The 24750-nt window shown below is 45.1% G+C and overlaps 1 protein-coding gene and 1 long non-coding RNA gene across 12 annotated transcripts in view; both read left to right on the forward strand.

Annotated features, from left to right (window-relative positions):
• The window catches only part of Fas3 (fasciclin 3), a 557696-nt gene that overhangs the window by 12757 nt on the left and 520189 nt on the right, over window positions 1-24750 (forward strand). The gene's annotated exons all lie outside the window — the stretch shown is intronic.
• Window positions 1-24750, forward strand: part of LOC143208069 (uncharacterized) — a 54726-nt gene that overhangs the window by 12395 nt on the left and 17581 nt on the right. The window contains exon 1 of the long non-coding RNA XR_013008829.1: window positions 1-24305. This exon is cut by the window's left edge and continues 12395 nt beyond it. This is a non-coding gene — a long non-coding RNA (uncharacterized LOC143208069). The remainder of the gene's footprint in view (window positions 24306-24750) is intronic.

Here is a 24750-nt window from a genome sequence, read left to right on the forward strand (position 1 = left end):
GTGCGACGCCGTTATTAATTCGTTAACGTTGTTACGAATTCAAAAGGACGGTTCTAGGAGCGGATCGGAAATGGCGTGGGTTTCGTCGCGGAAAATCGACTTCGTCGAATCGGCAGGACCGCGTGTGTATCGTTATCTGGATCTGGTACGCAAGACTCGACGGCGGCTTTGGCGCACGTCATTCCTCGGAATGTGTGCAGCTGAGGCACGCGCGTGTTGCACGTCAGCGTAAACCATGTAACTGTTATGGGCAGCTTCCCCCATGAATTCGCCGGTCGCCGCCTTCGAATAAGTCTCGGGGAGAAGGAGGAAGAGAGAAACGAGCGGGGCCGCCTTCGACCCGGCTTCCCGTAATGCCGGGAAATACGTTTCCCGAGCGTGAGTCCGCGGCAAATCTGTATGACGAATCTATACGCGTTCGCCGCTTATCACCGTGGAATTTATTCTTCCTGGAAACCGGGTCGACTTATTGTTCTCGCGAACTTCGGGGGCCGGCGGGCACGGGTTCGCGCCGCGCGCCGCCCGGTCGGCCTTCACTCGTCGACGCATAGCTTCCAATTGAATCCATTCACGTCAACGCGACGCGACACCACTGTGTACCTACCCGCGCGACCCGCACAAAATCTATTCCACCCGGCGCGGCGCGGCAGGCATTTGATCGGCAAGGTCGCCAAATAACTCGAGGGTTGATTAGCAGACGGAATGCATCGTTGTGTTTCTCACGTGGCAGACGAGACGAGGTCGTCGCTGCAACTAGCTAATCACGAGGAGATTGCATCTGAATTGGAGGATTGTTTATTATGTCTCGCAATCCTGTCTCGGGCAGGAAAGAACACGCGTTTCCATTCTTCGATTTTAATACGTTCACCGTTTAACTTCTCTCCATCAAAAATGTTCGAAAATGTAAGAGGGTGGGTCAACTGCCTGGCCACCATAACAGAGGGTTGCGACTCAACAATGTAGATATGCGTACGGGGTGACTCACCTGACTCCGGACGCCTCGAAACTTCGATCTTAAAGAGAGACGACTCTTCGTGGGTGCATTGAGCCGGGTAGAAAGTGCAAGAGGTCACCTATCGCCACAATTGTCGTTCGTCGAAAGGTCAACCGTTGGAAAACCAGGCAGGAAGGGACAATTACAGGAGGCCGCTCGCGGAGACCCACTGTCGGTTAATTAGTACGACCGAGTAATGGCCGTTAATCGCGTCTAATTCGACGTAGAACGTACGCAGAGTTTGCGTGAGCAATTCGCTCTTTTCCTTTTGAAGAAGTTGTCTCCTGGTGTCGAGAACCCTGCTGCAGAATGGGCATTTTTTTTCTCGCGACAGGGTCGCGTGCACCATGCACGTAAATGCACACCCGGTACATGGGGGTTACACGTGTACGCGGACGTATGTATGTGTGTGCACGCGTGTTGCAGCTGGCAAAAGGAACATCATGCCGGCAGACTTACAGATCAGTGCACTGTTATATTCTTCGCGACTAGACCCCCACGGGAATTGGAATCGACTGGGCCTCGTATATCAGTATCATTTTTCCGACAGAAAATCGATCAGCCGGCTGCCGAGTTCCACGGCGAATCGCAAAATATGCCTGGCATAATTTAGAGCCCTGCACGCGGCAAAGGATTGCCTTTCACGGGCCGAAACCGGTGTTTCTCTCGCTCCTTTAACCCTTCTATTTATTTCGATCGCCGGGGGATGGATGACGGGATGCGCCGCTGCGTACGCGACACGTGCAACTTTTCACTGGCCTTGTAATGTCGCGTGTTACTGAAGTGTGTCGTCCGCGGGGAAACATCGCACGGTGTTCTATAACACCGTGCAATCTAGTGTCACCATACCCCTCAATTAGATTCTGTTTGCGCAACGTTTCCATGCGCGAACTCGAGGAGCATGCAGCTAAAACCAATTTTATTTCGTGTAGGTTCGATACCAGGAATTTTATCACGTTCGCTTGTGATTTCCTTGTAAGTGAGAATACTAGTTACTTCACCCTCGAATGGTACCCTGGAGTCTTTCGCAAGCCCAGGAAAATTAAAAATATGAAGTTTCTTTGTATCTTATGAACCTTTAGGAAGATTTAAATATGATAGAATAGTAGAAGAATTTCATATAGCTCTCGAAGGTTTCCTACTGAATTCATTGAACTCCCCTTGAAACGAATTCGGCCCAGAAGTAAGTCGTTCCTCCGGCTAACATTTTTCACGAGGGAACCAGCGACTTTGATCCAATTTAATTCACAAGACCCGAACGCGGCAATTACCGTAGCAGCGTGCGAGTGTTAATTCTGATGTCTGGGGCTGGACGTCTCTATCCTGGCGACCATCGTGCGAATTTCAGTTAGTCAAACGAAAGAGACGTTCGGGCCCGGTGCCGAAAGTAGTCGGGCCAAGTACTGGTTCTTGAAGTGACGTCGGCGGCTCTCTAATTTCCCGAGACGGTGGACTCAATTATCGCGAAAGGTCAATTTCGATGGTCGAGCCTAGTAATTTGACTTTTAACAGTCCCGGGGGAGGGTGATGAGTCATCGCGGCCCAGTTGCATCCGATAAATTGGCCCCGTTAGGTCGTTAGTCGGCTCTCTCGGTTAGCGTCGCCTAAGTTCCTGACGGCGTACGCGCCGCGCCGGCAAAAAGGAAATCGAAAGAAAAAGGAGGACAGCAAAGAACAGCGAGCTAGTGTTGCTCTGTTTTCTCTATCTCTCTCTCTCTCTCTCCTTCCCTCTGGCTGCGGCGTGACGAGCAAGGTGGATCTGCAGCATGCCACGCCACGCTGAAAGTCGTGACTCTCCCCTTTCTTCCAGTCTGGTACTTCCTCGTTTGTCACAGCAGACCAGCCCCGATGGAAGTCGGTTTAGAATTTATTGTTCCTCTTCCTCTAGCACTCGTTCTCGACGCAAGGACATAATTGCCTTTCCCCGGTTCACAATCGAACAGGTTTCACTAGCGTTTGATTATTATAGCGATTCCCATCCGTTTGATGTCCCACGCCGTAGAAAACGCGGTTCTCGTGCCGGTTTTTACGTCTCGTTGAACCTGTATTAAAGCCGACCGGCGATCTTTATTTATTGTTCCAACTGGTTCACTGTCTCATCGCAAGTTGATCGAAGGCCGAGATCATTTTCTGTGTTGTCCGCGACGGAGAACAGTTTTCAAAGTTTATTGAATTGTACACGCGCAGGACACTTCCGCATGATATTTTTTAATTAGAGTCGACTTGTTGGAGTTGTCTCAATGTCAATTTTGTTGAACGCTCGAAGCGGAGGTTCTTAATGAAAAGTTTTACGTAATGTTCATCTCGGTGTGCTGAAACACACTCGTAAGGCCGTTCTTAATATTCCGCGACGCTTCGGCGATACTGGCGGACATTTATTACGGTGGGACACCCTGCATGGCATATCAATTTTCTTAATTGTACACGGTCCGCGTATTTCGCGGCCGGGGTCCTACGTTCTCGCAATTTATACATATACGAACGAATCGCAACAATTGCGCTCGGAATTTACGTACCCGCGAATTATGGTAATCAATACAATATTACATCAATTAATTATAACCGGGGCTCGCGGGTTTTTGTCATATGTTGCGCAATTATCTCCGCCGCATTTCGTGCACCCGATTGGAAAGACACCGGTGTAATTAATTGAATAATAGAAAGAAAAAAAAAGGAAAAATCATCGCGGGACAATTTGCCGTTGATTCGGTATTTTGTCGTGTTATTAATGCACGCGACTAACGAGGGAACCGGTCAACGAGAAATATTTCCGAGCATCGTTTCGATTGCGTAATTTACAGGCAAGATTTTCCACGCTGTTGAATTCATGTCACGGCGAGTCTGCAGACTAACAACGGCTCCCTGTAATTCCTGTCAGAGGGGCGGCGACGCGCCGTTGGATCGAAACGTAAATTCATTACTGCGTTCCATTACGCGAAGACGCTTTATTTTTCGAGTTGGATCGCGATACCCAGTCGTCGACGATTCCGATCGTTCGGCGACTTCTCCCGCGTGGATCTCTCCCGCCGGCGTTGATCCTTTTTTCAATTTCTTTCACCGGTATGGATCGGCATCGGTCTCGTTAATCTACGCTTCGCTTGATAGAATTACATGCCCGTGGCGTCGATAATCCTTTACAGTTCGCAGTTCACGGGTCCCATCGGTGCCACGGGGAAAATCGTATTTCGATACACAGACGAATCTCTCCGAGTTGTAGCCTCGCACACGACTCGTAGGTACCGTACCGTCACCGGATGCGCGTTCCGTGAGTAAAATTACTAACGATACACGCGTTCCATCACGAACGAGTTACACTCAAGGCAACGAATGCTCACGATTGCGTGTACTCATCGAAATTTGCATATTTCCTTTCAGTGTTCTTGCTGCGCCTCGCCTTTACTCTTATCCTATTACTCTCGCCCCTTTGTGCACCGTATTTCCAATTTCCTCGACACTTTATCTGCCAGCGGTTATTTAATAAGAGACCGTTCCCGATTGGCATTCATTTTCATTGTATGCTCTCAATTAGCGGCAAGAACGGGTTAAGAACAGGTTGGGAAGGTTAATTGATTTCCGTTTTCAAAACGATTTTTCATTCGAGAGGATAGTGCGATATTGTTCTACTACAAATCGACGATGAATGCATAAAATCCACAGTGATAAACTTCACCTCCCGCAGCTTTAGGCTTATCGACAGAATTATTTCAACTTGAGAGGTTCTTCGAGCGGAACTTCTTTTTAAGAATTTATGAAGTCTATTAACACAACCCACGGCCAGGTGAAGTGTTAGCATATTGCCACGAGTGGTTCCACCCTCGCTTGTGCGGTATATTTCACTGACTATGTAATTCGTTTCAGTATCACTGACTTTTAGATACTACACGTTTAATACCGACTGTCGCGCGCAAAGAAAGGGCCCCCGCGATAGTGACTCACGGAGCGTCCAGCCGTGAACGATTCCCCCGAATTAGGGTGGAAATGAGTCGAGAGTAGCGAGACGAGGGAGAACGGCTATAAAGGTAGCACACACCTACATGGCGATCCGCGATTCACTTCACGAGTCCTTCGTCTTCCAGGGACACTCCTTCCTTCTTCGGACGTTAATAAAGTCTTCTGTCTCCTCCCGGTGCTCCAAAGCCGGTGAATTTCCATCCCCTGAACCATTCTTCTTCCAGCAAAGCCCTCTTTACCCCTCGGCTCCTCTGCGCTTTCTCGCGGATCTGCTGGCGCTCTCTCTCTCTCGACGATCGTTTTCGATGGTCCGTCTCTCTCTCTCTCTCGCCCTTTTCTCTTCCTCTCTCTCTTGCTCTCCGTCGCTCTCGGCGGGCCATCCATTGCGATCATAGATCTGCATCGTCGGCGACGGAGACGGGGTGCGCTGCTCGTAATTACCCCGTCGCTAGTGCACTCTGGAGGCCACTAGCCCACCACACTGATCGGACACTTTCACACCAAGGCACACACAAGGAGGCCCGACGAACCTGAACGCAGAAGACGACGACGAGGACGAGGACTACGCCGTCGCTCTCTGTAGTACACATAATGCGGGCCATCCCCTAACGGAGATCTATGAGAGAGAATCTTGGTCAATTACCTACTCTATTCGAGCCACGAATCCGCCGCGCACCGGCTGGAAGATTTAAGTGGTTGTTGGGGGCTATGGATATCTAAGACGCCACGAAGTTGGATCAACGTTCAGCTCCGGTGAACGTCGCGCCGCGACGCTTGACGGATATCGAACGCGTCGGCAATCCGCTCCGTGAAATTTGTGTGCCCAGACTTACCCGATTGTAAACCGATCTCCGATTCTCGGCTGACGGTTACCGCCATTTCGTGACCAATTTACGGCCAGTTCAACTCCTGTCGGACATACATATTATAGCTATCCTCTGATTAAGCTGCTTTCACTATTCTCAGCAGGAACCAAGTCGGAGCAAATGGATTATCTTCTCCGAACTTTGTGGCACGATTTTAATCCTCGTTCGATCTCCGGAAATGGTTATACAAAATATCCTAACGGTTCTATCTCGTATTTTAAAATCTTCAATCTCAAATTTTCCTAAATGGCAGCTAGACAATTTAATACACGCAATAGCAGACTTCTTATCTGCAAATAGTTAACCTCATTCTCTTCACGGATAACATATTCTTCCGTAACGTTTCCATCATCCAGTAAAATGCCGGAGGAAAAGATTAGTTGATTTTCATTAACGGTGCTTGAGATTTCAGTCATTTTGAAAGAATGTGCGCGAGGAAAGGTGGTCGGTGGTAGTTAAGGAGGGTCATCAGGATTTTTGGGATGAGATGATCTGCCCGAGCAACGGAGTCTGGAGGCTGTAGGAAACGAAAGACAGAACAAAGGGGACGGGAGCGTAGAGGGGGAGGAGGGGGGGGGCAGCGCACTTTTACCCGTGATCGTTATACTTCCTGGAACCTTCGCGAAGGTACCAACAAGGAAAGCCCCGGTCGACGGGTTCAAGGCTGCCTGTGTAGGTTCAATGATCCTCGAAGTGGGGTCCAGTCTTCGCGAAGAGTTCAGACACTTGGAGGAGCATTAACTATTTATGGGGGACAGTGCATTGCCCCCGGGAAATATCGCGTGCCGGTGTCATTAGAGGGATACCAAGGGATGTTATCCCCTTCGATAGTTGAGAATAATCGTCCGACGTGTTCTTTCTGGTTTCGTGAATTCGATAATTGGTGCCCTCTGTCTCGCAGAACGTCTCGACTAATAACGATTCCAACGGTAGACATACGGGAAACGTTCGCGACGGGATTCGACGATTAAATTTCTTCGACAAAAGGGGGTTCAATCGTGCGACAAACCGTTTATACGGGACGGCACGAGAAAACCTCCGCTGGAAGAGAAAATAATTTTGGTATATCACGGTCGGAGGGGTACGGTGAATAAAGCGTTTCGACAATGGTCACCGTGGAGCGCGCGCTCTCTCTTTCGCTCTCCCCGCATATACAGTCCCTACACGAGGTTGTTCGGTAACCAAGGTGCTCCGGAGACTTCGGATCCGAGATACGAAAGGAAGGATTCGAGAGGCGAATGTAGCATCGGCCGTATCATTGTGTTCCTGCAGTCGACTCGGGCCGTCTGCGCGGGTTTACGTGAATCGGACGCGGGGGTAGACGGAGAGAGACGGTCACGGAGAGAGAAAGAGAGCCGATTGGCCAGGCAAGACCGGTCGAACAGGTTTCTTGGGTCGAGTAGGCGAAAGCCTCTACTCCGTTAGCCTCTTTCTTTCCTCGCCGCTACGACCGGACTCTCTCGAGAGAGCCTCGGACACCTCCGCTCCCCACGAATACTCGCCGAGGTGAATCGTTGGGAATAATACCGTGCAACGTGACGGAGATGTTTACAGCTGACAATAATGAATCCTAGCCGTATACTAAAACATCGGAAAAATACCTGCGGGACCGTTTTCCGAAGGTCCGAGGGCCCCGCGCTATCGATCCTCTCTCCCGATGCCACGTAATGGAGGCCGATCCACACCGGTCAACCATGAAACGTAACCGCCTTATCGCATTAACGTATAACACTCGACACAACGTACTCGCCCGTAACTCGGCGACGTTACACTCTCGAGGACCGAAAATTCCTCCGCGCCGACGTCCAAGCGTCTCCCTGTTTTTACCATTTGTAAAACGTCGCCGGCGACTGTACATAGGTACCCCCTGGCTCACCGCAGCATCCTCCATGTACAATGTACCTATCTTTCTAAACTTCCCCGACGGGTCGTCGAGGCGTGGCTCCATCTTTTTCGGGAAACCTGCCAAGATCACTGTTTATAAACGTCTTTGGAGGCGACGTTCCTCGAAACCACCGACTGGAAAGAAAACCTTCCTTTTTGACGGACGTTGGCGCGCTGTTTGAGCTGGACTTGCACAGGCTACCGGCTACAACACGTACACCATACTCCACGAAATGGTTCGTTCGATGGAAACGTGCTGGTCGTGTAGTTTGGACCCTTCGGCGCACGCGTTATGTGCTTCCCGTGTCTCGCCGGTGGTCATGCGGTAGCTTGCGAACTTCAATAATATCTTGCCATGACCTAACGCGGGTTTGGGCGCTGCTCTTCCACTGCTGTTGGCCAATCTTGACAACGAGAACCTGAAAGATAATACTTTTTCAGGAGAGCAGCGTCCCGTCCGGTATTTTCGGCTAGATTTTTGTCCCTTTGGTCACCCGTGCTGATTTTGTGCTGGAAAGATGTTCATACAATACGATAAGAAACCGTTTTATATAGAATGAAGGAAGTAGACGCAGAATGCTCAGGTGGTTCTTTAACTCTTCCGGTTTATTTTTCTTAAAAAGTTTACATCTCTGCATTGTGCTGTTCTGTCTAATAATGTCAGGATACTGTCGGATGTCTGGCAACCCTTTATTCGCGTCTGCGAGCCTCGAGCATCTGGAAAAGTACATGTTCCATGCTGATATTGACATTGCAGAGGTCGCAGGATTTTATTTCCTGTTTTATTATATTGTAGGAGAATGTAATATTTCTCTATATGCTATTCTTGCTATTCCTTTCGTGAAAGTGTACGCGTATGGCGAACTTTATTTTCCTGCTTTTCACACAGGAAATTTGTTCCTCTCTTGTCATATTAGTTTGATCGTATATTCCTTAGTGTGTGTCTATCCGGCTCATCTGGCGTCGAAGGTTGCGACTGTCCACTATTTCTCGGAGCGTTGTGTCCGTTTCGTTCGGATAGGTACGTTTAAACTCTCGGACGAGAACAGTTCTTAGAATCGGATGACAGAAAATCGGTGCGCGCCACGAGAGTAAAACTCCGCGATTTCTCGGATCCGACCGAGCAAAACGCTTCTGACTTAGCTGTCCCGGCGGTTTCGAGAGTTTCGTTTACGAAACAGCAACGTACCTGGAATGGAAAGGACGATCCGGATGCTGGTCGGCGTTTCTGTGAAGACTGTCCTTCCCTCTCGCGTTCTGCACCATTGATCAGGAACGAAGAATATCAGGGAACGATACGATATCCGATCGAATGGCTGCTGGTATCGAGAAACGTGAAATTTACTGGTACGACTGGGCGCGCAGACTCGTTTCGAGCGGAGCTTTAAGCTCGCCTTAACGTTGCGCCACTTGGACGGTGGTCCGACGAGACCTCCCCGCTCCACCTGGCTCGCCGGTATTCTCTCCAGGTATATCTTGCTGTTCCTCTTCTTTCCTCTTGTTTTTTCCAATAAAGTCCGACGCGGTCTTATTTACATGCGCCCGGATCGCACGCGCCGATCCTCGTTGTTCGCAGTTTACAATTTCTTCGGGATCGTAAGAAGCTCGGAATAAATTTTCGACAGCGTCCACCGTATTTTCCATGGACCGCTCCGTCGTAAAAACAGTCGGTCCGCGGACAAAGTTCAAGAAGGTGGACACCGAAATGCGCCGGCTCCTATCCGGGCCGGTTGCCAGGATTTCTGTTTACAAACGCCAAAAATGACAAAGAGCAACCAACGATGGAAAAGTTTGCCCTCGCTCTTTTTACGACGCAGCCCCCTTTCTTTAAGCTCGTTTCTTTCGCACGGAGATTCCAGCCATTTCTTTACGAGCCACGTCGCGGGTATCTTATCAATTTTCGCAGCGAACTTTCGCCCCGTCGAACGATCCGACGAGAGATCTATGTGTCCTCTTGTCTGGCAGCGCGCGCGCCTTCCGCCGCGACTGACGGCGATATTTATCGCGGAATTTGAATTAAATTGATGCCGGCCAATCGAAACCGGTTAGCGTTTTCATTGGCTAATACTCGCGATACAGTTAGCCGCGTGTCGGCTGCATTGATTGCGCTAAAATAAAATCCGACGACGCGACGACGCCCGAACGTGTTTTCGAACGGTCCGCTGCGCTGGCGTGTACAAGCTCTGCACGACGGTTCTCTTCGTCGTCGTCGTCGTTTTTCGCCGATCTAGAACGAGCATCCGGATCGATGCGAATGCTCATTAACGCCCTCAATCTCGGAAACCTTCCACTTTCGAAACTTTTCTATGCCCGTCCATCAGCGTATTCAAACCATAGAACCGTCGGCCGCGCGAAAAGTCTCGTTTTCGGGGTTTCTTTTTTCGCCCGTTGGCCGTTGCAGCGCGTCGCGCGATAAATTAAGTGTTAATGCAACTTTTGCGTTTCCGCGGGAAGATTCTTATTTGCCCAGGCGAACGTAGTTCGGAACTTTCTCCTCGAATTAGTTAGCGGCTTTTACTGAACTTCCTAATATAGCGGTCGCTCTCAGGAGATCCACCAGAGATAGCTCATTGTCTGCCAGGGATTCTGCGGATTCGCACGTGACGATTTATACATACGTTACACGAGCCCGCGATCGCGAATATCGCTGAGGACCGAGCCGATGCTGTGGAATCTCCAATTAGTCGTATTTAGAGCGACGCAATGAGGGGACTATCGAGTTTGTTATCAAGTCATCTCTCAAATTGTCACCAAATATTTAAATCTTCGGGTAAAGATCTTCACTATTTTCCAAATGTGGGTGAGCTGAAGGAAAAATGTTTTTTAAACAAATGCGAGTTGCTAAGAATTATCCATCCCTCTGAAGGCGCACACCTTTTCAATATTCCACGGACCCAGGGCATTCGAAAATTCCACAAATATGACTTTTGGAGTCAGAGATACCAGTCCCCTCTCACCGGTTCAATCTTCCGTCTCTTTTCATCTCTGGACGACCGTAGCGACCACGTCACGCCACCACGAGACGGTTTCGTGCGTAGGATCTTCCGTTTATTATTCGGTTCACGACTGGTCCTTCTCGAAGAGAACTCGAAGAGACGAACGCGACGAGTCTATTACGTAGAAAATCTCCCTAGGAATCGTTTTCAACTTGGTTCTAGGAACACCTCGGGGAGTCTTCATACTTTGACGTGCTCACAAAATCGAATTCTTTCTGGTTGAACGTTCTCGCGATCTTATACCCTTCAAATCTAATCCTGATGCATGTGCTATAAACAAATGGAAAAAATTACACTGTCCAACAAATTTCAAGTTTTTTTATGGTTTCAATATACTGTTGGGTCCTTCTTATAGAGTTTTTTGCGCTGATTCCGAATCTGCTCTATCGCGTGGTATAGTTTGATTTTCCGCTGGACCCTAATTTTTTGAGATAAATTGAAAAATATCCTCAAAAATTGGTGCAAAAGTGGCGTCTCTCCGTCTTTAATCATTGTTTAAACATGTTTAAACAATCATAATGTATTAATATTGGATACCATTGTATTCGGGAAAGTCTACAGAATCTTTTGCTGTATAGAACAATTCAATATCTTTTATAGTAACATCACAATATTTGTTTAAAGTTGAAAACTATGTTTTTTTTTCAAAGCCATGTTTTTCAAAAACTGTGCGTATAGGAGAAAAATTAAGGACAATTTCGGAATCAGCGCAAAAAACTCTATAAGAAGGACCCAACAGTATATTGAAATCAAATTTCGTGTTGGACAGTGTTATCATATTTGCATTGCAGTACAAAACTGTGGAGATATTAGTAGAATTCACGAACTATTGTCGACTCGTTACAACAATTAAACGAGAAAATACATTTTTATTTAATGTCTGTCACCTAATTGAGCCAACAAATTGTCAGTTTCGTCAGAAAGAATGAATTTTTCGGTGATCGTAGAGTTCTCGAAGGAACGGTGGGAACAAAGGGAGCCACGGAATACCGGAAATCGGTTGGCCATTGTGAATCCATGCAACAATTTCATGTATCCGCGTTACCTCGCACGCACGCACGCACACTCGGGCACGCACGCGTGCGAGATCCGCGTGAGGGATGAAATTTCAGTTGGCACGGTTGCTATTGTCCCACCGCTGTCCCACTACGAACTCCGTTACAATATTTCTCGTCAAACAGCCGTTCATTCTCCTCGGAAGTTACTGGGACATGTTACTCAACGGAGAAACTATTGTATGTCTGATACAGTTAATCGGAAGAGCTAGGAAATTTCATACTCCTCCGCTTCGTTTTTTTCTACGGATCCTGAGACACAGGCAATCTAACCCCGTCGCATTCCGTGAACTTTTTATTACGGACTGCGAGCCGCTCGAACAAATTGCGTCTCCTGGAAATTGAAAACGTAGATTTTCCAGGCGGAAGGTACAATATGTTTCTCTCTTATAAATTCACTTACTTTCTTCTTCACGATTACTGTGAAACGCTTGATTTCGCTACGGCTCTACTGCAATTCGCTGAACTGAACCAAAATATGAAACTCTGATAGAAAAATTAGTGTCAAATATTTTGAGGAACGTACAAGGACTAGGCAAGCCCCATTCGAAATATTTGAACATTGATATGTAGCATAAATAATGTGCGTAGGTAGCGTTCATCACAGAAAATAATTATTCACTAAATTTTTTAAACGATTGGTCGATAAGACAATTTTCGAGTTTCCGATTAAACGGTTCTTGCATACTTGTTTTGTGGTCGGTTGAAGGATTATTTCGAATGAACTCGGACTCGGAATACAAGATTGCGGGGCGATGATCTTTGCGAGATGGAGAAGTGGTCTCCAGAGCCGGGACACGGATAGATTCCAGATAGCAGGGCGTCTCGCGTCGTCAGCATTTGTATTCCCCGGACGATCTCACAATTTCTACCTGACAAATTTTCGAGCCAGCCTCGAGATTGTCCGTTTCCGAATTGGCTCGAAAGCGAAGATGCACCGAGAGGAAAATGATCGTTAGGGGTGCAAGTTCGACGTTCAGCGTCGCGGCGACGTCGACGATCCTTCGAACGACCTCGTTGCATGCAAATGAATCGCGGGGGTCAGGAGACGATATCCAGTCGCCGCTGAATGGGAAGTCGAAGATTCGATCAGGATGCGCGAACGTTTCTCACGCATCTGTTGAATTCTAATATTCGGCAGAAATTGTCTCTCAAATATGTCGATCATATTATAATAGCCTTTTTCCAACGCGTGTTCACGATTATGGCCGTTCTTTGATCTGGTTTGGATAAAATCAAGCGATTCGTAGAGGATCAGGCTACACAATTTTCTTTTTCGAAATTATTTTCGTCATAAATGGAACAGATTTCAAAGAAGTTGCGTAGTGACTTTTTGTCGGTATTTCTTCGGGTTCTGCAGGTGTGTAAATTTTGTAAAGAATAAATCTCGCGTAGGAAAGAGGCACGAAAGAATATGATTAAAAAGAAATTAGTGTCGAGGGTGGGAAACAGAAATGTGTTTCCGTAATTGTATGGTTTGGATCGTGGCTGGACACACGTTTTATAACAATGTATAATCTGGCGTAACAACGAACGATTGGAAACACCTGCGGAAACAGTTTCTCCACCTGCCAAAGGTGCACGAAAGAATGGATGTTCGTTGTCACGCTTGGGTCGCTTCTGCAACTTCCCACGATCGGAAACTACGCTTCAGACGGTGTCCTAGTTTCCAATCGAACGCTAGCAGGTTTAGAGGCTGTCCTGATTATAAGCTCCATTATCATAACTTACTACGGCACGATGGAAATACAGAGCAAAAACTTCCTCTCAGCGAAATTATCAGAATTTCTATCGTGCAGTAATGCACGCTTCCGATATACATATTATAAGAGCTTCCGAAAGCCAGACTCGGATAGTAAATAAATAAAATTTTTCCAAATCGATTGTAAGTCATAGAAGTTAGATAACAATGTATTCCTTCTTTCAATAAGTCCTACATGTCTAAAATAACGTAGCCACATTCTTAAATTCATCTAATGTTTTTACATTTTCGTTTTCCACTCATCCATTTTTGTTATAAATGCATAAAATCCGCAGTATAGAAATTAGTACATAACATGACTTTGTACTTATTGTGGATGGTAAAATATCTCTGAATGAAGTTTATATTTGTCCTCGATTCTTGTAAACACTTCTGTCAATTACGTTTTGCCTCGATCACTAGCCAGAGAGGCACAGTCCAGGAATGATTAACTGTTTCTTTCCTCGAGCTCGCTGGACTCTGAATGAGTTAGAAAATAGACTGAGAAACATACGTAAAAAGTTTTCTCAGTAAACTATAGAGTACGCTAACCGGTGGGGATGGAACTTGACTAACAACTAGCCACAGAAACAGCTAACCTAACAAGTAACTTCACAGATTCCTATGGACTTTGTATTATGAATTCCTAGTTCTCTCTCTCTCTCTCTCTCTCTCTCTCTCTCTCTCTCTCTCTCTCTCTCTCTCAGGTAAACTTAACAATTTCATTGAATATAATCACTAGCGATCAAATATCCAAGAATATAAAGTTTTTCTACTAATTCCAAGCATTTCTAGAACAATCCTTCACAGAGAAAAGTCTATCCGGTCTTTTGCGTTCTTATAAAGAGCCGAACAGCACAGTCCATCCGCCATCCGTGTCAGCCGCGCAAACATAAATTTGCATGTAGCCCCGCAGCTTAGAGGCAAAATATCGTTGGCCAAATACTGCCGCGAACGATTAATATCCCGCAGGTTCGGACTACATTAACGTGGGCAGCGCCCGGGAGGTTTGAAATCCGCAAACGTCCGCCGATAGCCAATCGAGGCTCGATTGCAGGGAAACGGGATCGAGGGCGGGCGGGCGCGTGCAAAAACACAGCCGCGAAATTAATCGAGGCTATGTAGGGGGCAATCGAAATGCAGCGGCAATTGAACGGTATCGGGGACTCCGAGACCCGTTATTATTTCGACAGTGCCTAGTGTTACAGCGTTCCGCGGGATTCGAGGAGTTGCGTGGACTCCGCAGATAGGTGTGATCGAAATGAAACCGGACTCGATCGGTATAAGAAGTTCGACGGGCTTTGCTGATCACTTCTCTGAAAAGAAAAAAAAAGCCTCAACATGTGAATCTTCATGTCAAAAAAGGATTGTTTGCACTAAGGAAGACATATGAATCAAATAGGAATTTATTTCTCTATTCACTTTTCTTTTTACTGAGTCGTAATAAAGGTGTTGATATTCTTTAATTCTATTAACCTGCCACTATTTGTGAAATTATTGGGTTGGCAAGTAAGTTCGTTCGGTTTTTTAGAGTGGAATTAATCACAAAACCGAACGAACTTATTTGCCAACCCAATACACTCGCTCATATTTGGATTCCCATTTTCCTATTCAAGTTTTTCGATGATACCCAAGTGAAACACGTTGGTTTCGATAAAATTTATACAAGATATAGATTGTTGAGAAATATTAACGTAATTAACGTTCGCCAAGGAAAAATTCATGCTTGAGGTTCTGTTTGGCGACCACGGTGCGTCGCTAGTAAACTGACAGAGTTCGGTTTCGTTTTGTGGACAGTTCGTAGAGCGGTGACCAGGGCTGGGAAAAAGCTGGTCCGCGAGGGGACCTGTTAGCAAGGTTTCTCCTACGTGCCGACAACGTCTGACGGGGCAAACGAGCGTCACGCTCTGCGATTTGTAACTTGACAAACTCTCACGATCATGCCGAGAGTAAGCGACTCTCGGAACGCGACATAGGTCCGCGAACGTTGGTCGGGCCGCGGGTTTTCTTGCTCGGAGTGTACGCACGCCACGGTACCGTTCGTTCGTTGTATTCGAGCTCGTCCCCGGTTGCCGTAGCGGGAACTGCGAGAAAGTGTTTCCTTTCGTTAAGTTGTTTTCCACGCTTCGAGAATAATCCCGCAACGCCGACTCGTCGCCTAACGGCTGGAACAATGACGAACAGAGGAAACGAGGAAAATAGGAGAATCGGGCTTCAATACTTGTGCGTCGGTCGTCACGGATTATTATTATAATATATCCTTGTTAGTATAGCATTATCGTAACCGTGTGTCTGTGTTTCTGTCGACGCCGCGATTGCAACAATTGCCGGAGAATGGAGGCCGTGATAGGTGGATGCGTTGCAAACTACTTATTGTACCAGAAACGTGTAACGGGCTCCGCGGGCTGTTTCGCGATATGGGAACGCGCCGTGTAGGCTTGTAAACGAACTTGGGAACAATTTATCGTTGGAACTTCTCTTGTTACGCATTCTTGCCAGGAACTGTCGAACTGTTTCCAAGTAATCCGTGTAATGTACTTATTTGGAGTAAATCATTCGTTTAAAGGAGGCATGTCTAACACGCGGCCCGTCGACAACTAGACCGACCAAAAACTTTGAAACTGTTGATGACAATTTATGTATAGGTTTTACACTCCAAATTCACCCTTCTGCAAGTCAATTTCACCCATTACGAATATTTAAAATTAATGATTTATTTATTTAGATTGAACTATATGTTTATTTAGACACACGTGAACGGTGCCATTACTGCGAGGAAAGACTCAATACTCGATATGCTTCAATATGTACTTTCATTTCTAAAATTTATTGATCAGAAAATTGCTACAATGAATATACATATCTACATACAGTTTTCGCACATTACAAAGTTAATGAATTGATAATTACTTTTAAATAAGTATTTGATGTACATCTTCGCAATAAATAAAATGTTGAACTTCTTAACAATTAATTTACATTTGATCTGATTTTTTCTGCAAAAACTTACTTAAAAATACTTTATTTGAAGAAGGTTGAATTTGATTTGCAAAAGGGTGAAATTAATTTGCAGAAGGGTGAGATTGATTTACAGAAAAGTAAAATTGACTTGCAGAAGGGTAAATTTGAAGTGCAAAACATGTACAACTGGAGTTAATCAAAATGCAGTATGATTCTGTATTCAAACGAAAATATATGGATGCTGTGATTCCACATTTCTACAACTATTTGTCTGTCGACCGATTTCCAATATGTTATTTGCAATTAGCAGTGGTAGCACATAGTGCGAACCACTATTTCCAACATTAAAAAAATAATAAAACTGCAGAAAGGTCAAGATGAACAGACCAGCGCGTACAATTAATTTCAAAATTAATTACAGTTCAACAAATTCAACCAAATTTTGAGAATTTGATTACTGACAAACATTTTCAAGTTTCTTCGAAACAAAGATGAAATAGTTTTATTCAAATAACGTACGTATGTTATATTGTATCGTATTATATTGTAAAAATGATTTCATTAGAAATGATTATTACAATAGGAGCCGCACGAACTCTGAATAAAATCAATCTTATCATTTTTATAAGGGAACATGTACCAGTTACGTTAAGGGTTGATAGGTTTAGCGTTAAAGAAGTTTTAAAAAGAAATTGATAGTGGGTACCCGGTTATTGACACAAGTGTTAAGATCGTGTTTGAAAAATTTCTACCCTGGCACACGTAAGACTAATTGTTATGTACCGATCAATAAAGCTTTCTTAGGTCTCGTACAGTGCGAAAAGATAAGAGATTAACCACCGCGATAAATTCTTACATTTCCGTTCTCGTGGCATTCAATAAACTGCCCCGATTTCGCGGGACTTAGCAGCCGCTGACCTGCCCAGCGATCGCGTACCACGGTTACGTGCGAAATTTCGAAATTATTAATGCAGCTTTGCGAAATCGCGGGACGGCGAGTTTCGTACCAACGAAACGCCAGATCTCGCATGTTTGATTATTCCCGTTTAGGCGTTCATTACCATTAGCCGTCGAGCGATTCAGTGTACGTGTTTCGCGCATAGAGAAAACGACTGCGAATGCCTCGACCGGTCGAATTCCACGTGCGTGGAATGCGCGAATGCAGACGCACGGCCGTGCCGAAGGTGGATTGCATTTTCTGAAGTCGATACGGTTAAGAAATATTTCTGGGACGTACAAGGAAAACCGGAACGGTCGAATCGATGAATACGGCGATTTTTTCGCTATCTCGCTCTCTTCGGCTCTGTATCCCCGCGCAATTCTTGACCGGCCGGGCCGCGGTCCAGAGTCTGCCGATGTGCAGCAAAGGAGCGCATTCTTCTGCACGTGACGAGAAAATATTACCTCGCCTCGAACAACCGACGGCGCACACATGTGTACTTCGCCGTTGCAGCCGGCGGGAACGTCCCGCATGCGTCCCGTTTTGTGAGAAAACTCTTCCAGAACGAGATTGCGAGAGGTTTACGCGCTCATCCGTCTACCCTATACAGCAGTGTTCACTTACGTTTGCAAAGTTCGGTACCTCGAAGAAAATTCAGGCGTTTCTGAATTGATAAATGTTTACAGATTACACGAAATGCAAAAGTACAGCGGTCTTCATTTTTTTCACCGTGGTACACTTCACCAAAAGATATGAAAAATTGCAAACAATACCTAAACTTCAATGCTGCATTTTTTTTAAAGGATTTTTATTTCCTGCAACCCGGATTTTCAACTTAAAAATCGGAATTAATTGCAGTATGTGTAACTGGGTATTTGATATGTGTTCGATTTTTTTCTGAATTGTTTGCATATGAATGAATAGGATAAAAAGGTCAAAAACTAATTTTTTCCATTTTGTCCTATTGAATGGCCCATCGCCAGGTTCACAGGCCGTTTAATTTGGTCCAGGAGCATTTTTGTCCATCTTATCCGGCCAGGCCCTTTAAGCGAGCACTACTGCATTTTTCCGGAAACATAATTCGCGCACGCACGCAGGATTTGATCGAATATAAATTAGGACCGCGGGGGCCGCGGAACGACGATACACGGAAACATCCGTGCGAAGGTTTCGTGCCTGCATTCCGTATCGCGGAAGTTACGATAACGAGTTTCGAAATTGAAATCAACTTCGTTGCTTTATCTTTCAATTAATGCCGTTTCTAGACCGTTACCTTGATTTCACTTCGCGCTGGGATTTGAGCCACGTCGGGAACAATGCCGTTCCATTTCGAGACTTTTTTAATCGATTCCGACGAATGGAATAAATTATGAGGTCGATGATCGGCGCCCGGTTTTTCTTCATAGTGGTTTGTTAATTAAGGACGATGGGATTCCTCTTGATGCGCGAATAATTCATACACTTTGTCCGGAGTAATCGGATTAATTTAATTCATCTGCGGGCGGACCTCTTAAAATTACGAATTATTCGAAGTGGGAATAACGGGTAGATGCGCGTACCATGTGCATAAGTGCGTTACGGTAGTTATATAAAATATTGTCTAAAGAAGAAATAAACATTCTCACGTTAAACACGTAACGAAGTTCCAAGAAATCTTTTCGAAACCTGGTCAAAAGATCGTGTTAGTTAAATTAGCTGTATCTAATCATTAAATTAATTCCCGAAGAAATTCAATTAAAAGGAATGTTCGATTTCTATAATTTCCGGCAGCCGTGTGAAATACCAAGGATTCTAAGATTGGAGGACTTTTCAACGGAACGTGGTGTATAAATTTGAACCGGCATGTCTTTCTCGTAAAAATACGTTCGAAGTTGGATAACATCTGTACAAACAATGTCGCGATAAGCAAATTAAACGACGGCGGCGCTCCCAGCGAAATAAGTTACGAGGATCGTGATCGCGCTCGTTTGCAACTTTCCGACAGGGCGTCTCTCTGACAATTTGTATATAAAACCCCGAATGCGTGGAAGGGTCGTATTTCTCCGGCCCCAATATTTGGAATTCAATGAAGTTCGAACTTTCGCAGTACGTTCGAACACACCAATTTCCAAGGCAACCAATTCGTTGCAGGCAAACAAACTCGCCACGGTGGAAAAAGCGAAAACGCTGAAAATAGGGGAAGTTTCGAAACTTGTTTTACAAAGTTCCCGAGAAAGGCTAAGGCGAAGCATAAAAAGATGAGAAGTCGCTGAACAATCCCGGGAACGACTTTGAAAAAATTGATTCACGGAAAAACGCGTTCGAAGCGAAAGCGTCGACTCCAGGAGGCTTTGCGTTTCCGGCACGCGAGAGCAGTTTATGTCAAAGTTGTTAGTTTTCTATTACAATCTTATGCTTTTCCCGTATACTCGGGGAACGAGCTGGAGGCGCGTAAAATTTGCGAATTTTCGGTGAAGTCAGGAAGTACGAATTCGGTCTTTTATAAGGCTGATGGGAATATACTTCGCGTATGTTCAAAGAAATAGATTTATTAAACAGCTTTCCTGTAATGTAACTTTCCAGTCTTCATCAATTTTTATTTAAAATGTGTCTTCCGTCATCTTTGGTAGAAATCGTGTTTCAAACAGTTACTTCTTTTTGTCTTTAGTAAAAGTACAAGCGGACGAGTCACTTTATTAACACTAAACCTACCGAGCCTTAAAAGTAACTGGCACATGTTCCATTGATTTTATTTAGACTTTTTGCGGCTCCTATTTAAATACGTGCTCTACTAAAGATACCTATATAATAATTTCTTATAAAATCATTTTTATTATTCCAATAATTGTAAAACAAAAAATCTGGAACCGGTCATTCTGACCGGTTCAATGTCGTTAACTCTGTCGCATTTGACCAACGCTTAAATAATTCTTCCATGATTCATACTTACAGTTCAGAATTTTTATTGGTCATTTGCATCTTCGAATTAATCATCGAACTTTTCCGGTGCACAGTAGCCACCAAGCAGCTTCGCGAAGCAAGCCGAGCAAGGTCTGCCGGGTGAGGCAATCGTCTTTCGTGAAAGATCTCGACTGAGTCACCTCCTGAAACCAGAATCCTCGCGAAGTGCCGGCGTTACCTCCAGTTTATCGATGCCGCGTGACTCACCGGTCCATTAAGCGAATATGCAATAAGTGTTAACCTTTCAGACACGAGCATCGTTCTGTCTACGTGACAATTGTTTGTAATAATCGCGGCGTGGCGAGCGTGCACGCGTCAGCCAGCGTGCACGGTGAGCAGCGATCACGTGACGGGTCGATACTAGTCACAGGCAACTTGTTCCTCGTAATCGGCGAACAGAAATCGATACTCACGGTTTGACCTATTTCCGCGGCTATTGTCTTCCGATTCTTTTCCGTGTCGCGCGTGCGTTCGCCGTCGCGTCGATTCTCCGGCCGATCGGATCGAACGGGACGCGGAAGATCTGTTAATGATTATCCGGAGGTATATCTAGAGCACGAGGATCAAGTTGGTCGGTAGCCCGGGCACACGGTCGGAGTCCTCTCTTTCTACTTTCATCGATGCTTCCTGGCTCATCTCGAATTAGTATAATCTACTTTCTAATATCTCGCACCCGGTCGTCGCGACTCTCTTCGCCCGGTTCGAAGGAGAGCACAGCTAATGTGCACGCAGTATAGATCGTAATTAGAGACCCCGTCGCGGATAACATTTCCAGTCGTGGATCGCCTCCCAGGCACACGTAACTCGAAGCAACGACGATTTTTCAGCGGAGTAACGCCGTTCTGTCCCAAGATTATAGGGATCTCGAAAATCGAGAGGCGGAAGATCGACGTCCCGCTGATCCGAACGCTAACGCCGCGAGGCGAATCGTTCCCGAGCGGGTTTTTCGCTCGTTCATCTGGAACGCGTCCTTTCTTTCACCGGAAGATCGTTACTGTGGCTCCCAACTCGGCCCAGGCACGAACCCGGCTCCTCGCGAATGCCGTTTCGCAATGCGATCGCGTCCGTTCCGATAGCGCAGGAACTACGTCGCGTCCAAGACACGTTGCTGCAGAAGGGACACAGATGGACGCTATTGCGCATCAGAGAAATGCGTCCCCATAGCGATTTGGCTCGTGTGATGTCAACCAATGTGATACATGAAAATTCTGCCCTTAATTTAGCTTTGGAATTCTATCAGTAATTTAGAACTTTTCAATGCTTATAGTTGAATTAAAATTCGTGATGTAATTTTATTGTCCTTCATGTCCTTACTTCTCGTAACGAGCCGTCACCAGAATACTTTTCCCGGATGTTGGGTTTTCCGTTTCCTCTCCTCTTCACACAGTTCATGAAGTATAACAATATAGGCTGCCACTATGGTACAAGTATTCATGTCTTTACTTCGCCCTTTCTTCACAACAACTGACGCTGAATACAAATATGCGGGACGCTGCAGCGTTACAGAAGTTTGTTAGACGACGACGTTCAGTGCGGTGAAAAATCTAGACCTGCAACCTTGCCGCTACTATCCATGACTATATTGCGGAACTCCGGGCGAGCTCATATCTTAGATGAAGAATTTGACGGTACAAAAATTGAGTGAAATATTCCTCTATTCACATACTTGCTCTAATACTTCTAGCTTATTCTCTGTATAGCAATATCAGTACCCCACAGTTATTTGCGAGCTCATGAATTAATCCTGCTACATTTCATTCCTGGTATTTACGTATCTTTGGTTAGAGGTTGCTAACTTTTAAAGAAATTGAATTTTTATTTCATCTTAGTTTGCCGCAATTCTACCGATCAATAAGAATAAACGTTTAGCTACAACTTCTATCAATGAAAACGTCAGGACTTCAATGTTTCACTGATTCTTACAGCGAGCGAAATTCGTTTAAACGCACATACAAAAATCAGGATTTTGGGGCTAAAGGTTCAAAATTTTAATAGGAAACGTTTAACAATAACTGAGGATTATAAATATATTTATATAGTATAATATTTGTACTGTATATTTACCAAAACATTCATGTAAGAATTTTTACAAACAAAACCATATTTTACGTACATGTAAGGATAACAATTTAAAATTAAAAATACGTGAAGATTACAGATTTAATATTTTGTATGGCCGCCATTGCTTTGAATTAAAGCGAAAATCCTCATTGAATTTACAAGATTGGTAATGGTGGTATTAGGAATTTCTTCCCCAGCAGCGTTTAATTTTTTCTTTTGAACTGTCTATATTGGCGATCTGACCACCATTGGCATAAACTTTCCTTACCAGTATAGCCCATAAATTCTCTATTGGGTTCATGTCAGGGCTGCATGCTGGCCATTCCATTATACGAATGTTTCGTGCTTCGAAGGATTCACGGGAATATCTTGACACGTGAACCGCTGCGTTATCCTGCTGAAATATAAATTCGTTTTCTCCAACTACGTCTTCTAAAAATAGTATCAACACCGCATCGAGCATGTCTATGTATTTTTCTGAATTCATCTTGGGACGAACGAAACAAAGTTTCAGCTTCCGAAATGATGAAAAAGCTTCCCAAATCATAACACTAGCGCCATGAAAATTTCGGCTTAATCTAGAATCATTCTTTTGACGCAGATCATGCCAATACGATGAGCGTCCGTCTGGACCATCCAAATTAAACTTGTTTTCATCGAAAAAAATGACTTTATGCCATTCGAATTGTAACCAGCCTTATGATGTTGTTTTAACATTGGCTCTCTCATCGGTTTTCTGAAAACAACATTCAATGCATTGTGCAAAATTTGTTGCACACGTCTGGACGTTATTGGTAATTGTCCAACAATTTAACGTGCAACTAATTTTTTTTGTCGCTTCACTTATCTTATTTTTTCTCGTTTTGTGATTTTTGTATTTCCTTTTGTAGCACGTTTTTTGCCGTAATCTTCACCACGTTCCAACAAATTTCGTACTACGGACTCGGAACGTTTAATTTCTTTGGCAATCTTCCGATTCGATTCCCCCTCTTTTTTAAAAGAAGGTATTATTGCCTTTTCAGATTCATTTAAATATTTTCCTTTCGCCATTCTGTTCTGTCACATAAAATAAAAAATATGACTTCATCAGGAACACGGGACAACACAATACCTTTATGATCACTCTTTAAATCAACCACTTTCCTTTATAATTGCTCTCAATATCTGGGAAAAACAGCACTGCGTTTAAACGAATTTCGCACTTGTAGACGCTGTCGTAACACGTTTCGCTCCGCGACATATTCTGGCATGTAAATACGGAAAATTTCGAAGCATAGATGTTGGAAGTAAAGGTTGAGCAAAGTAAATAATAGTCCTTTTCTTCTAAGCATGAAAATTTGTAAATTTTGAAGTGCGTTTAAACGAGTTCCGCTCACTGTAGGAATATTGGTCAAGCTTCGCGTAACTAGGTCAGGGTCAATACCGATCGTTCATCAAATTGAATCTCGTCCGAGGTTTCGGATAAACAATTCTATCTAGAAAGGAATATCGATGAATTTTTCTGACATTGCGGTTGAAAGAGATGGCCAATAGGGCAAACATGTCGCGCAAGCTTTAATCCACCGTCAAATACGTTCATTTGCTAACATGGCCGGCTCCAGGTCGGTCTGCTCCGGCTGTCGATCTACTGAAATTACAGTATTTCACAGCCGCGGAACAATACGGTTTCTTGTTTCGCGGGTGTCGCGTGGGAGTGCCAGAAAGAATAAGTGCCGGTATAGAACGGTTCAGAAAACCAGAATCGCGCGCTACGTCCCGGACAAAAGAGCATGCAACAGGTCAGCGAGCCGGTGCAGACATCTCTGACTACCGGGTGCACGGGACCGCGAGCGGGTGAGAAAGAGAAAGAACACGGTTAGAGAACCGACGGGACGGGAGAATCGCGGGGGAGGACGAGAAACGGATTCGACATTGATGTAAGAACCGAACGTATTGCTTTCTTCTTACGTCGTTCGCCGTTTTTATCGCGCGTCGAAGTGCCCGAGTCTCGGATTTGATACAACGCCCGATGTAACATTGCCTTTTCGCGCAGATAAAAAGGGCATCAGCCGGTCTACATCGAATCCGTCGGCAGTCGAGAATAACTGTTCGCAGTTATCGAACATTTTCGAGCTGCGATCTTCTGGGATTTACAAGTTATCTCACTATGTAATTGGAAACGTGCGTGTCCATTTGAGAGTTTCCGTCGATAGTTGCTCTCGAGAGTACTCTCAATTTGCGTGTTCATTTGAGAGTGCTTCAGAAACTTTCTGCTCTCGGAGATTGGCGTGAGAGTCAACTCTCGGAAAGTCATCTCACGTATGTGGCTATTTGAATATCGTGCGTGCATGTGTATTTGAAGACGATACAAAATAAGAAAAT

The sequence above is a fragment of the Lasioglossum baleicum genome, chromosome 4, assembly GCF_051020765.1.
Source record: "Lasioglossum baleicum chromosome 4, iyLasBale1, whole genome shotgun sequence".
NCBI lineage: Eukaryota > Metazoa > Arthropoda > Insecta > Hymenoptera > Halictidae > Lasioglossum > Lasioglossum baleicum.